This window comes from Ipomoea nil, unplaced genomic scaffold, assembly GCF_001879475.1.
Source record: "Ipomoea nil cultivar Tokyo-kokei standard unplaced genomic scaffold, Asagao_1.1 scaffold0117, whole genome shotgun sequence".
NCBI lineage: Eukaryota > Viridiplantae > Streptophyta > Magnoliopsida > Solanales > Convolvulaceae > Ipomoea > Ipomoea nil.
The window spans coordinates 2,992,736-3,005,469 of record NW_017616545.1 but is presented as its reverse complement, the minus strand read 5'-3'; the positions used below and the strand labels follow the sequence as shown (position 1 = coordinate 3,005,469).

General features: G+C 36.2%; 1 non-coding gene across 1 annotated transcript; it reads left to right on the top strand.

Annotated features, from left to right (window-relative positions):
- The first annotated feature begins 5,769 nt into the window (after nt 1-5,769).
- Nucleotides 5,770-5,842, top strand: TRNAR-CCU. The gene has a single exon. It is a non-coding gene; the product is annotated as a tRNA-Arg (tRNA).
- The last annotated feature ends 6,892 nt before the right edge of the window (nt 5,843-12,734 follow it).

Below are 12,734 nucleotides of genomic sequence, written 5' to 3'. Positions count from 1 at the left end.
TTCATTAAAAAAAATAATAAATTTAAGTTCAGTTTTTTTTTTTTTTTGTTTAATTAATCTTCTTTTGATTATTGAGAACAAAACTTAATATTTCAATTATGCTTTTAACATGCATGAAAACTTCTAAAGAAATTTGTAAGTTAATTTTTACTATATTATTATAATAATATCTATTGTAACCTTATATTTTGAATTATTTATTATCATCATCTATTGACAGCAATTGTCATTGACAAACTCTCAAAACAATTTGTCTCAACAATGAATGGAAATTTAAAAAAAAAAATCAATGATTTCATTATTGTGGATGAAAAGTATGTACGCCTACTATATTCAATTGTTATATTGTGGAACTGTGTCCACCTTGCAATGTGGACGCAGTTCTATGTTCATAATTATAAAACTATATATTCATAATTTTTGAACTCCATATTCATAATTATTGAACTCTATATTCACAATTACAGAACTCTATGTTCATAATTACTGAACTATATGTTCATAATTATAAAACTATATATTCATAATTTTTTAAATTGATATTCACAATTATTGAATCTCTATATTCATAATTACAGAACTATATGTTCATAATTATGTTCACAACTCTATGTTCATAATTATAGAACTGTATGTTCATAATTTTTGAACTATATATTCATAATTATAAACAGTTTTGGAACCGTGTCCACCTTTGTCCACCTTGCAAGGTGGACACGGTTCCATATCATAATTTTCCCACTTGATTGCTCTTATTGCTTAAATTAAAAAATAAATTAGTAGCTATAACAAAAAATAATGCATATGCATTTAATTAATTTAGAATTAGATGTCTCACAACACATGAAACATGTAGGGGAAAACTACCGCTACCAAATATCAACATGTGCTTGTAAGATAAAGAGTTCATAGCACAACTAAGATCTCAGTCATATACACAACAAGACAAATCTAAAACTTCATACACCATAATCTCATTGCATGATGAATCCCTCTATGATACTACCAATAACCCAATTGCACATGACACACTACCAATAAAAAAAAAAAAGACATGTACTGAAGATGAAAATAATAACAATGCTACCTAAAAGAGAATTAGAAAAATTTAAACCAAAAATAGTATTTATTTAGACTATCACTTTTAGACTTAGTACTTAGATTAGCATTATTACAAAGTTGCAAACATTTATTTTTGTGACAGTTATATATAATCAATCTCTCATATATTATTTTGCATTTATATACTTTAAATTACCGATTTAAATAAACAAATTTAACATTTATTTACCTATGCACAAACATCTTCTATATAATATTGCATTGATATACTTTGAAATACTTATTTAAAAATAAGTATTGGGCATTATCCTATTCGCGCAAAGCGCGTAAAAAAAACTAGTATATATATATATATATATATATATATATATATATATATATATATATATATATATATATATACTAATTTAATCTCAAATTACCAAAATTTCAAGAAAAGGCCCCTAAGGTATTAGTCTAATACATACGAAATCTCACTTTAGACTTGCTTCAAGCGATCAATAGTTATTGCGTGGACTGTGATCCACATAGCTGTGTGGACTACAGTCCAAAAACAATTGTCGTTTTGCTTAATTTTATTTTTTCTTGCGCTCAGCTGCAACATACATTTTTATAACTCATAATGTACATTATTTTAAAACACAATGTATATAATTCTAAAGCATAATGTACATTATATTACCTTATATATTTCATTATTCTAACACAAAATGTACATTATTCTAAAACATAATGTACATTATTTTAACACGTAATATATATTATTTTAAAAGATAATGTATATTATTCTAACACATAATATACATTAGTTTTAATTATAATATTCACGAAAATATTTTGGACCGTGGTCCACACAACTGGTCCACGTGGCCCACACAATAATTTGCCTCAAGCGATAAGGGCGCAAATTATGCCATGGAATCGTGTTCACCGAGAATGGTGAACACAAGGCAAAACGACGTCGTTTTTAGGCAAAAAAATAAAATTTCGCGGATGTGGAGTTAACGGCGCGCTTTTGATCAAATTATGAATTTTCTGTTATGAGATTATGAATTTTATGAAAATTCATAATCTCATAACAGAAAATTCATAATCGCATAACAGAAAATTCATAATCTTATAACAGAAAATTCATAATCTCATGGTTCCAAAGTGAATGTGTAGGCATGGTTCCAAAGTGAATGTGCAGGCATGGATTCATAATTTATGAATGTCCATGATTTCGGACAGGAATATGTAGGCATGGTTCCAAAGTGAATGTGCAGGCATGAATTCATAATTTATGAATGTCCGAAATTATGAATGTAATGAAAATTCATAATCTCATAACAGAAAATTCATAATCGCATAACAGAAAATTCATAATCTCATAACTGAAAATTCATAATCTCATAACAAAAAATTCATAATCTTATAACAGAAAATTCATAATCTCATGGTTCCAAAGTGAATGTGTAGGCATGGTTCCAAAGTGAATGCGCAGGCATGGATTCATAATTTATGAATGTCTGTGATTTCGGACGGGAATGTGTAGGCATTGTTCCATAGTGAATGTGCAGGCATGAATTCATAATTTATGAATGTCCGAAATCTTTGTTCACTTCAAATTTAAGTGAAACCGAAAAATGTGAAAATAAAGAAGAAAAGTCACGCAATTAATTAAGAAAGAAAAAAAAAAAAAGATAACGGTATACTAACACCGTTGGAACTGTGTTCACCATGAATGGTGAACACGGTTCCATGGCATAACGTCCCCGATAAAGGGGGCTTCTATTCCAACCATGAACATTTGGTGGATTGGATTTGGGCTGGACTCATTGTGCAGTACAACTATGTTGAGTCTTTGAAGTAATAGTTATATCGTAGATCGCATTCAAAAAAATTATATCGTAGATCAGGTTACATATAATGGTAAATTTTACTATGGATTCGCAAATTATGCTATGGACACGAGTCCAGAACGACATCGTTTTTAGGGAAAACGACGGCATTTCAGTAAAAAAATAATAATTTAATTTTGTCTTGTCGTTAACGACGTTATTCGTTTGTGGAATTATGAATGTACAGTTATGGAATTATGAATGTACAGTTATGGAAATATGGATGTACAGTTATGGAATGATGTAATTATGAACACAGAGCTCTGACATTATGAACTTACAATTATGAACATATAGTGATAAAATTATGAACATAGAGCTCTAAAATTGTGAGCATAGAGCTTCGAAAATTATGAATTTACAGTTATTGAATTATGAATGTACAGTTACGGAATTATGAATGTACAATTATGGAAGTATGAATGTACAGTTATGAAATTATGAACACTGAGCTTTGACATTATGAACTTACAATTATGAACATATAGTGATTAAATTATGAACATAGAGCTCTAAACTTGTGAACATAGAGCTTCGAAAATTATGAATTTACAGTTATTGAATTATGAATGTACAGTTACGGAATTATGAATGTACAGTTATGGAAGTATGAATGTACAGTTATGGAATTATGAACACAGAGCTCTGACATTATGAACTTACAATTATGAACATATAGTGATAAAATTATGAACATATGCTCCTATAACGAAGTGGTCTGAAATTAAAAAGAAAAAAAAAACTGGAAGATAACGGTGCCACTAACGGCACCGTTACTGTGTCCACAATGCATGCTGGACACGGGTCCATAGCGTAACGATTTCTATGGATTAGTGTGGACCATGGTCCAAAATGGTTCCGTTTCTTTTGATGAAAAATGACAACACTCGTTTCGTCTAACTAATTCTGTTTTTGTGACGTATTCAGTTTCATTTTATATACATTATAGTTTCATTACAACACAACTATACACCCAATAAGTGAGACATGTTATTGAATTTTATTTTATACACACTGTAGTTTTATTACAATACCACTAAAGTATAATTCTAATTCAACTACGGTTTCATTGAACAACATACACTCAAATATGTGAAACTTGTTATTTAGTTTCATTTTATACATACCATAGTTTCATTACAACACAAATAAAATATCATTCTAATTCAACTACAGTTTCATTTGACAATACACACTCAATATGTGAAACATGTTATTTTGTTTCATTTTAGATACACTGTAGTTTCGTTTTGTTCTAAGCACATCATAAATATGGGATTAATTAAGCATAACGGTTGCCGTTTCTTTTTACTTAAAGAAACATCGTCGTTTTTTAACCATGGTTCACATAGTTGTATGGCCTATGATCCACCGTATAACAATTAGCATGTAACATGTGCCCTAACACATCCCTGTAATTTATACATATACATTTTCTTCAATTCAACTTAAATTTATTTCTATATTTTCTTTTTGTACAAATGAAATTAATGTATATATATATATATATATATATATATATATATATATATATATATATAAAATTCAGTTCCCATGTTGTTGGGTGTTTTCCGCGCAGTTAAATCTGAACTATTCATATTGTCTAAATCAACATACAGAATTAACACTGATTAAAAAATACGGTGACACAATTTGGTCTTTTCAAGTTCATGGCTGTTATGTACTAGTGTATTCTAGTTTTGTTTTTGCTTCTAATTAGCTACTTCCATTTGCCCACGTGATACAGTAGATACTCTATTGGATCCAAGTATTTTATTCTTCCAAAGTCATCTTAATAAATTCTTCAAAATCACCAACTATTTTCTTCTTTTTCTAAATTTGCCCTAGTATTTCTTGATTCACAAAATAGAATAAAATGAGTTCAATTAGGGCACTTTCCACCAACAATTTAGCCATAATCCTCAATCAAAATATCACTACGACTTACCAATGAATCAAGTCCCTAAATGTGATCCAATAAGCTACCCTTTTGGACATGAATCTAATGGGTAGGTTATGAATGTGAACCCAAAACTCGGATAGTTATGAGGTTCTCATTTTCACGAAGTCATTACATAATTACCAATTCTTCTTAATTCATCCTTAAGGATATGAGAAACATCAATCTTGTGAAAGAATTAGAGCAAACACAAGTTATATTGCAACTCTGGTGCACTCACACATTTTCCTGGATTCCATGTCACCGCTAAGCTATCATCCAAGATATGGAACTAGATTGTCTATAAGTCAAAATGTTTCTTGCAACTGTGAATATAAAAGTTTCTATAGATAATTAAATTTAATTTATTTCATAATTCCCAATTTTGATCCGCCCTTCATCTTCCTCCTCCTCCAACGTATTTACGTAAGGCCGACCAAGACTTTATCAATGCTAATGCCACGACTCAATGCCATAAAGAAATTCCTTCAAAATGAATTATACTACATGTATTTCTAAATTTTACTCTCTCAAATTTACTCCTTTCATGTGGCGGGTGCTAATAGGTTATTTTTTTCATGTGGATCTCTATAAAAGTGTCTAAATCAAAATTTTAAGTGTGAAAGTAAAAATTGAGAGTAGAAAAAGGGAGTACATATAATATTTTCCCTCCAAACTTGATGGAGACAAACAAGAAGCACAGTAAGAAATTCATTCATAAGGAACAAGAGAAAAAGCTTGTTATGGAGGATAAATTATTAACATCATGAAAATGAAGAAGTTAAGACACGAGATCTGGAAAAAGGGTTGAGAATTCCACCCCTAAAGTTCAATATATATTTACATGTTATACGACTTATAAAAACAAAAGAAAGGGAGACGCAGCAGGCGTCTGTAGCTCAGTGGATAGAGCGTCTGTTTCCTAAGCAGAAAGTCGTAGGTTCGACCCCTACCTGACGCGTTTTTTATGTTGAGCAAAGTTACATGCTGAAGGGATATAAATACGTATTGTTAAAGTAATGGATAACTGCTGACAGGCGTCTGTAGCTCAGTGGGTTTAGTGTATGTTTCCTAGGCATTAAGCCATTCGTTCGACTTCGACCCCTTTCCGCTGCGTTTTATTTTTTGAGCAAAGTTAAATACGTACAGTCGAGTGATGGACAAGTGCTTTGCTCTTTTGTAATGAACTCATGAAATTTGTTGACAATCATAATATCATAGCTGGAGTGATTTAATATAATGTGCTTTGCAGCAATCAACTTCTGCTAATATACATATTTGTGTTTGAACACCCCATCTATATGCAGAAAACCTCAAATAATGCCTAATTCAAGAGTCCAATTTCTTCAGACTTCTTCTTGCAGAGCTAACTCCCAAATTTGCTTATAATAGTTGTGTTGGAGATTTAAAATAGATTCTTAAACTTTACACGAGAAGTTAATTAGACCCTTGAACTCAAGTTCTTTTTTGGGAGTTATATATATATATATATATATATATATATATATATATATATATATATATATATATAGATTTTGGATCCGGTGAGGTTACCTTTGTCAGGTGAGGTGGTGAGGCTTGATCTGGTGCGTTTATTTGGGTTTTTGGATGGATTAGATTTGGATGAATATAATGCCTTATGCGTGTGATTTATTTGCATGTGGGGGTGTTGTTGTCTTTTTGGTAGTGTCTTAATTAGGGTGTAATAATTAATTAGCAGATTTTATGGGCTTGTGCACTACTTAATTATGGTATTGTATCGGGTGTGTGCAATTTGTTTTCCTGTGTGTGCATTTGGCTTCAATTCTTTGTTATGCTGTGTGTGCAATTTGTTTTCCCGTGTGTGCGTTTGGCTTAAATTCTTTGTTATGACGGGTATGATCAATCAGCGGTATGGTTGTGGTTTTTGTTGCATGTTGATTCCGTTATTCAATTTAAAAATTAATGAACAGAAGTTTGCGTTGTGTTATGAAGTTTTTCTGTGTGCATTTTATGTGTTCAGCTTGTGCGTTGGGTCACAAATAGGTTGACAAGTTTTCAGGCCAAATATCTCTTATTTGGACTGTCAACTAGAATTGAGGCAAACTTTTACCATATTTTTATAGCTTGGTTTTTGTTTTTTTACATAAAGCAATTTTGGTATGTGTATTTAATTGTAACATGTTATGATCTTTTAACTGTTGGTGTGTTGTTATTTTATATATTTATTTGGTGCTTTTTGTTGTTATGGTCTGTGCGATTGGGGTTTACAAGGGGTGTGTGTGTGTGTGTGTATTTTTTTTTTTTTTTGGTTTAAAATTTACACTGGATTCTAGTAGGTCAGACGTTTGTTCGGTTTAGTTTTTGGACTTGTGCGTTGGGTTCTTAACTCAACGCACCGACTTAACTAAATGGCTGCACAGACAGAACATAATCCATAACACACTTCTATTAAGGTTGCACATACCTCTTTCCGGTTGCACCTTCATTGTTGAGGAGATATCCTACCGCAAAACACTATTGCTGAGTACAAATGTTTAAATACAACTCACACTCTATCAACAATAATTTATAACCGTAAATATATTATTCAACACCATAATTAGTTGATCCTTAGCATGAAATATATTCCAATCTATTCCTAACCATATATAGCTCTAATATTACAATTCCTTATACACCCTTATGCATATACTACTACCATAGATGGAAAATAAATCTCTTTCAATCTCACCCTTTAATATGTTATGATTTAATGGATGAGATGAGGCCCCATTATCTCACTCATCTAAGTGACCTCATGGGATCCGAAGCCTATATATATATATATATATATATATATATATATATATATATATATATATATATATATATATATATATATATATATATATATATATATATGCTGCGGTTCTCATGAGATCTCCATGATAAATGAGATCATGAGGTCTCATCACATCCATTAACGCATTCCCAATGGATGGTTGAGATTGAAAGATTCTTTTAAACTAATTAAGGATATTTTTTTAAAAAAACATAATTAAAGGATTAAAAAGTAATTCTAGTATTGAGTTTATTTTTGGTTAGGATTAAATTGGAATCTTGAGCATAATATTAGGTAGAATATTAAAGGTAACAACTAGTAATAATTTGTATAGAGAGCTGATAAAAAAATAAAGAAAATACTGGTATGTGCATATGTAATGTGTTTTTAGTTGATTATGTACGACGGTGTGTGCGTATATGTGATATGGCGTGTACAAATCTTATGGATTGGGGCTTTGAATTTTTATTTATTTATTTTTTGTATTTTTACGAAAATAGTTTATATGTGTGTGTGTGAATTCATATATATGTTTTTTTTTAAAAAAAAAAAAAAATATTGTAAGAGTACTACATGTTTTTATTTTTTTTGGACACCGGAGTTGAACTTACGGTGGTGTGTGCGAATATGTGCTCCAACGTGTGCAAACCTTAGGGATGAGGGCATTGCTATTAATTTTTTTTAAAACAAACATTGATATAAGTTGTGTGTGTGAATTTTTGTATATGCTTTGTTTTTAAGAAAAAAGACTGTAAGTGGAGATGTAATATCTCTCTCAGTTAGTTACAAATCCTCCGCTTTTTTGACGCTTTTTCGTTTCCGATGGCGGCACCGCCGGGGGCCGCCGAGCCCCCACCACGCACGTTCGCAGATGTTCTCTCGAAATCTTCTTCTGATTCAAAGGCATGTACTCATCAATTTTGATCTAGAAACTGACTTTCAGAGGTGTTGGCTCCGAAAATCTTGGTCAGTTCGAGGCTTCATCATGAGGATCTTTAAATGGTCACCGGACTTCAGACTAGATATAGAATCCCTAATCGTTCCTGTATGGATTGCTTTCGATGGACTTCCGGCTCACCTGCAGGATAAAATGGCTATTTACTCGATCGCCAACCTCATAGGAACCTCGCTCAAGGTGGATTCTTCAACTCTTTTGCACAACAGACCATCGTTGGCCAGGGTTTGTGTAGAGTTGAACGTTAGCCAAAGCCTTCCGGATCAGGTCTGGATCACAAATGGATCATACGGTGGATTCACTCAAAAAGTAACCTATGAATACATCCCCCCATATTGCATGGGATGTCGAAAATTTGGGCATCTTTCGTCAGATTGTAGAAGCAACCACGTTGATAATCGCCCGCAAGAACCATATCGGGAACCCCCTAAGGATCCCCCGCAAACAATCACTCTACCTGCCCGTCAACCTCAGATTGTTCCTCCTAGAAAATGCTGGCGACCAGTTGAGAACTTGATAGCTGATCCCCAAGAAAACGTTTCTGCAAATGCACCAACTGAACCAGTTTTGAATGACTCAGGGAGCTCTGCGTTGCCACCCAGATGCCAACGCCTCGCTTGGGCCTGTTCTCATTGACGATCATGGTGTCCGCTCCTCATCTCGTTCAGACTCCCAGCCAGGACATCTATCGGAGGGTGATGAAGTCTCCGAAGCTCAAAGCTTCTCAAAATCCTTGCTAGAGTCATGGAAGGAAGCGAGTAAAGTTTTTGCCTCCAAGATTAGGAGATCGCGCCCAGATGACTATATAACAGTAACCAAGAAAAAGAGTCGGCCTCGGAAAGACTACTCTGCAAATACCCCCTCAGTAACCACCCGGCTAGCTGCGGGGAAAATCGCTCGAGTATCCTTCTCTCACCGTCTCAAATGAATCTGCTCATCTGGAATGTTAGAGGCCTCTTCACCTCACGGCGCAGGCTGAAACGAATAATTCGCCGTGAGGGCATCCATTTGGTCACAATAATTGAACCTTTTTTACCAGCTGATCGTTTGCACAGTTACATGCAAGAGTTTAACTTTGCAAGTGGCTATGCTTCAGAAAATTCAAAAATTTGGTTACTATGGAGTGATTCTTTACAAATAAATATTGACCAGGATTGTGAACAATTTATCTCTTGTACTGCTTGCTACTCCCCCTGGCAGTTTACCTTCGACTACATAGCTATCTATGCGAAGCATACGAGATTGGAACGGGCACAGCTATGGGCACAACTTGCAACAAGACTAAATGTAAATAGGCCTACTCTTATGGGCGGTGACTACAACGTGATTTCGAGCATCTCTGAGTACAGAGGCAATGCATTTCCAGACCTGGGCAGCATATCAGATTTCTCTGATTTTATTAACGATAATGGCCTACTCGACCTCGCAACAAGCGGAGGTCTTTACACTTGGCATGGGGTTCGTAGCGCAGGAGCAGTTTGGAAAAGATTAGACCGCTTCTTAATGAACTCGACTTTGCGGGATTACTTCACGGGTATTCGAATTTCTGTGCTTGGTCGTACCTCATCTGATCACTCCCCCGTGCTTTTTAATGGGTCGAACATCGCTTTGACATTTCCAAAGCAGTTCCGTTTTCAAAATATGTGGAAAACCCACCCCAACTTCTTAGATTTCGCACGGGCCAACTGGGCCGAGCCTGCAGATGGGGGTGGCATGCGTGCTTTGGCCTTCAAGCTTAATCGCCTTAAACAAGCCCTACGATCGTGGAACAAAGAGGTTTTCGGGAATGTTTTTGACCGGGTTCGTAATTTGGAGACTGCTGTGACAGAAGCAGAAGGAATTTATGAGGACTCCCCATCAGCTGAAAACAGAACCTCCCTCCATAAGCTCCAAGCAAACCTCTTGCTTGCTCTCAAATAGGAAGAGGCCTACTGGAAGCAGAAAGCACGGATCAAATGGCTTAGGGAGGGGGATGCGAACACGCGTTTCTTTCATGCGATGGTTAAAGATCGACATCGAAGGCAGGCCATTTACTCCATCAAGGATAGCTCGGGTTCTATTTTGTCGACCCCCGAGGCAATTCAAGCGGAGGCAGTCCAGTACTACTCCAGCCTATTCACAGCCGAAAATTGCCCCGGTATGGATTCCCTTTTGATGTGTCTTCCACCTTGCTTGGAAAATTCAGATGTGATCGCTTTGACCTCGCCGATATCGCGGGAAGAGGTTAAAAAGGCCGTGTGGATGCTCGACCCTGACAGTGCAGCCGGTCCGGATGGGTTTCATGGATCCTTTTTCAGACACTGCTGGGAATTTATCCATGAAGATGTTTATCAAGCAACTTTAGACTTCTTTGCAGGCGTTCGGATTCCACGAGCACTAGCCAGTGCACAAATAGTGCTAATTCCCAAAAGGAATAATCCAGACACGTTTGCGGACTTTAGGCCGATTTGTCTTTGCACCTTCATCAGCAAAGTTTTTACTAGGATCCTGGCAAGCCGTCTGAGTCCCATTTTGCCGAAGCTAATCTCGAGTGAGCAGGCTGGTTTTGTTAAAGGGCGCAGTATACAGGACAATGTTTTGCTAGCCTTTGAGCTCCTGCAATATATTGATAAGAGATGCCGGGGCTCAAATGTTGGAGTTAAGTTGGACATGATGAAGGCTTTCGACCGGGTCTCGTGGCCTTTTTTAAAGGCAGCCCTTACCAGGTTTGGATTCCCACCCGGGTTTATCGGTTTAGTCTTGAACAACCTGGAAGCTACAAGGTTATCCGTCTTGGTCAACGGGGTCAGCTGTGGCTTCTTTCAGCCGAAAAGGGGTGTAAAACAAGGGGATCCGCTATCGGCCCTTCTTTTCATACTTGCTTCGGAGGCTTTGTCACGTTCGCTGGTTCTAAAAGTGGGTACAAGATTGATTTCCCCATATTCCTCAGGGTTGCAGTGTCCATTAATCTCCCACTTGGCCTTCGCAGATGACATCATCATCTAGTTAATGGCTCATCGAATTCGTTAAAGGAGTTATCGAAGCTCTTGAAGGATTATCAGGCAGGGTCCGGTCAGAAAATCAACTACAACAAAAGCTTTTTTGTAACTTCTAAGCACTGCTCTAGCCAAAGGACCGCGGCAATGTCACGGTTACTAGGCATGCAACGTTCCTCTTTGCCGTTTCGCTACTTGGGAGTGAACTTGTTTAAAGGGCGCAACAGGCCATGCTATTACCAGCATCTCCTAGAAAAGGTGGACGGGAAACTAGCAGGTTGGCAGCGAAAGCTTCTATCACCCGGGGGCCGTCTCACTCTAATAAAGCATGTCTTATCTTTGATCCCACAATACACGATGGCTTCTTTACTCCTTCCTCGCCAAACAGAAAAGGCTTTGGAATCTAAATTCGCCCCGTTCTTCTGGGGAACCTGTGATGGCCGCCCGAAAAGGCACTGGGCTTCATGGGGAAATATTTCCTTGCCTACTGTCGAGGTAGGCCTTGGAGTCCGAAATCTGCACACCATACAACAAGCTTATTCGGCCAAGATTTACTACAGCTTCTTGTTGGGGGGAAGTCTCTGGAGCAGGTTCATGACTGCTCGCTACCCAGATGAAAACGTGAGGGCTTCAGATTCGTTAATACGGCGCAGGATGTGGACCATGAAAGCCTTTGTGGAGGATAATCTCGTGTCATCTGCAGAATCCATAATCTGGGCTCCATCTACATATGGGGACTTCACTCTGTCCTTAGCCTACGATTTTTTGCGACCAAAGAGGGGACGTTGTCTTTCGTCGGCCAGCATTTGGGGAAGGATTATTCCATCTAAAATCTCAGTTTTTATGTGGAAGCTACTGAGGAGGCTCCTGCCTTTCCCTGATGTCATTGAGAGATTTGGTTACTGTGTGCCTTCTGTTTGTCCATTTTGTGTTGCTGCAAGTGCAAGCCTGGAGCATTGTCTGTTTGGCTGTAACGAAGCACAGAGAGTGTGGACTTTTTTCAGCAGATTATCCGGATTAAATCTGGGCAACTCATCCACCATTCGTACTGCCTGTCATGCATGGTGGCTCCTGGCTGCTCCAGATTCCGCGGTGGGAAGCTTTTCATGCCTGTTGCCTT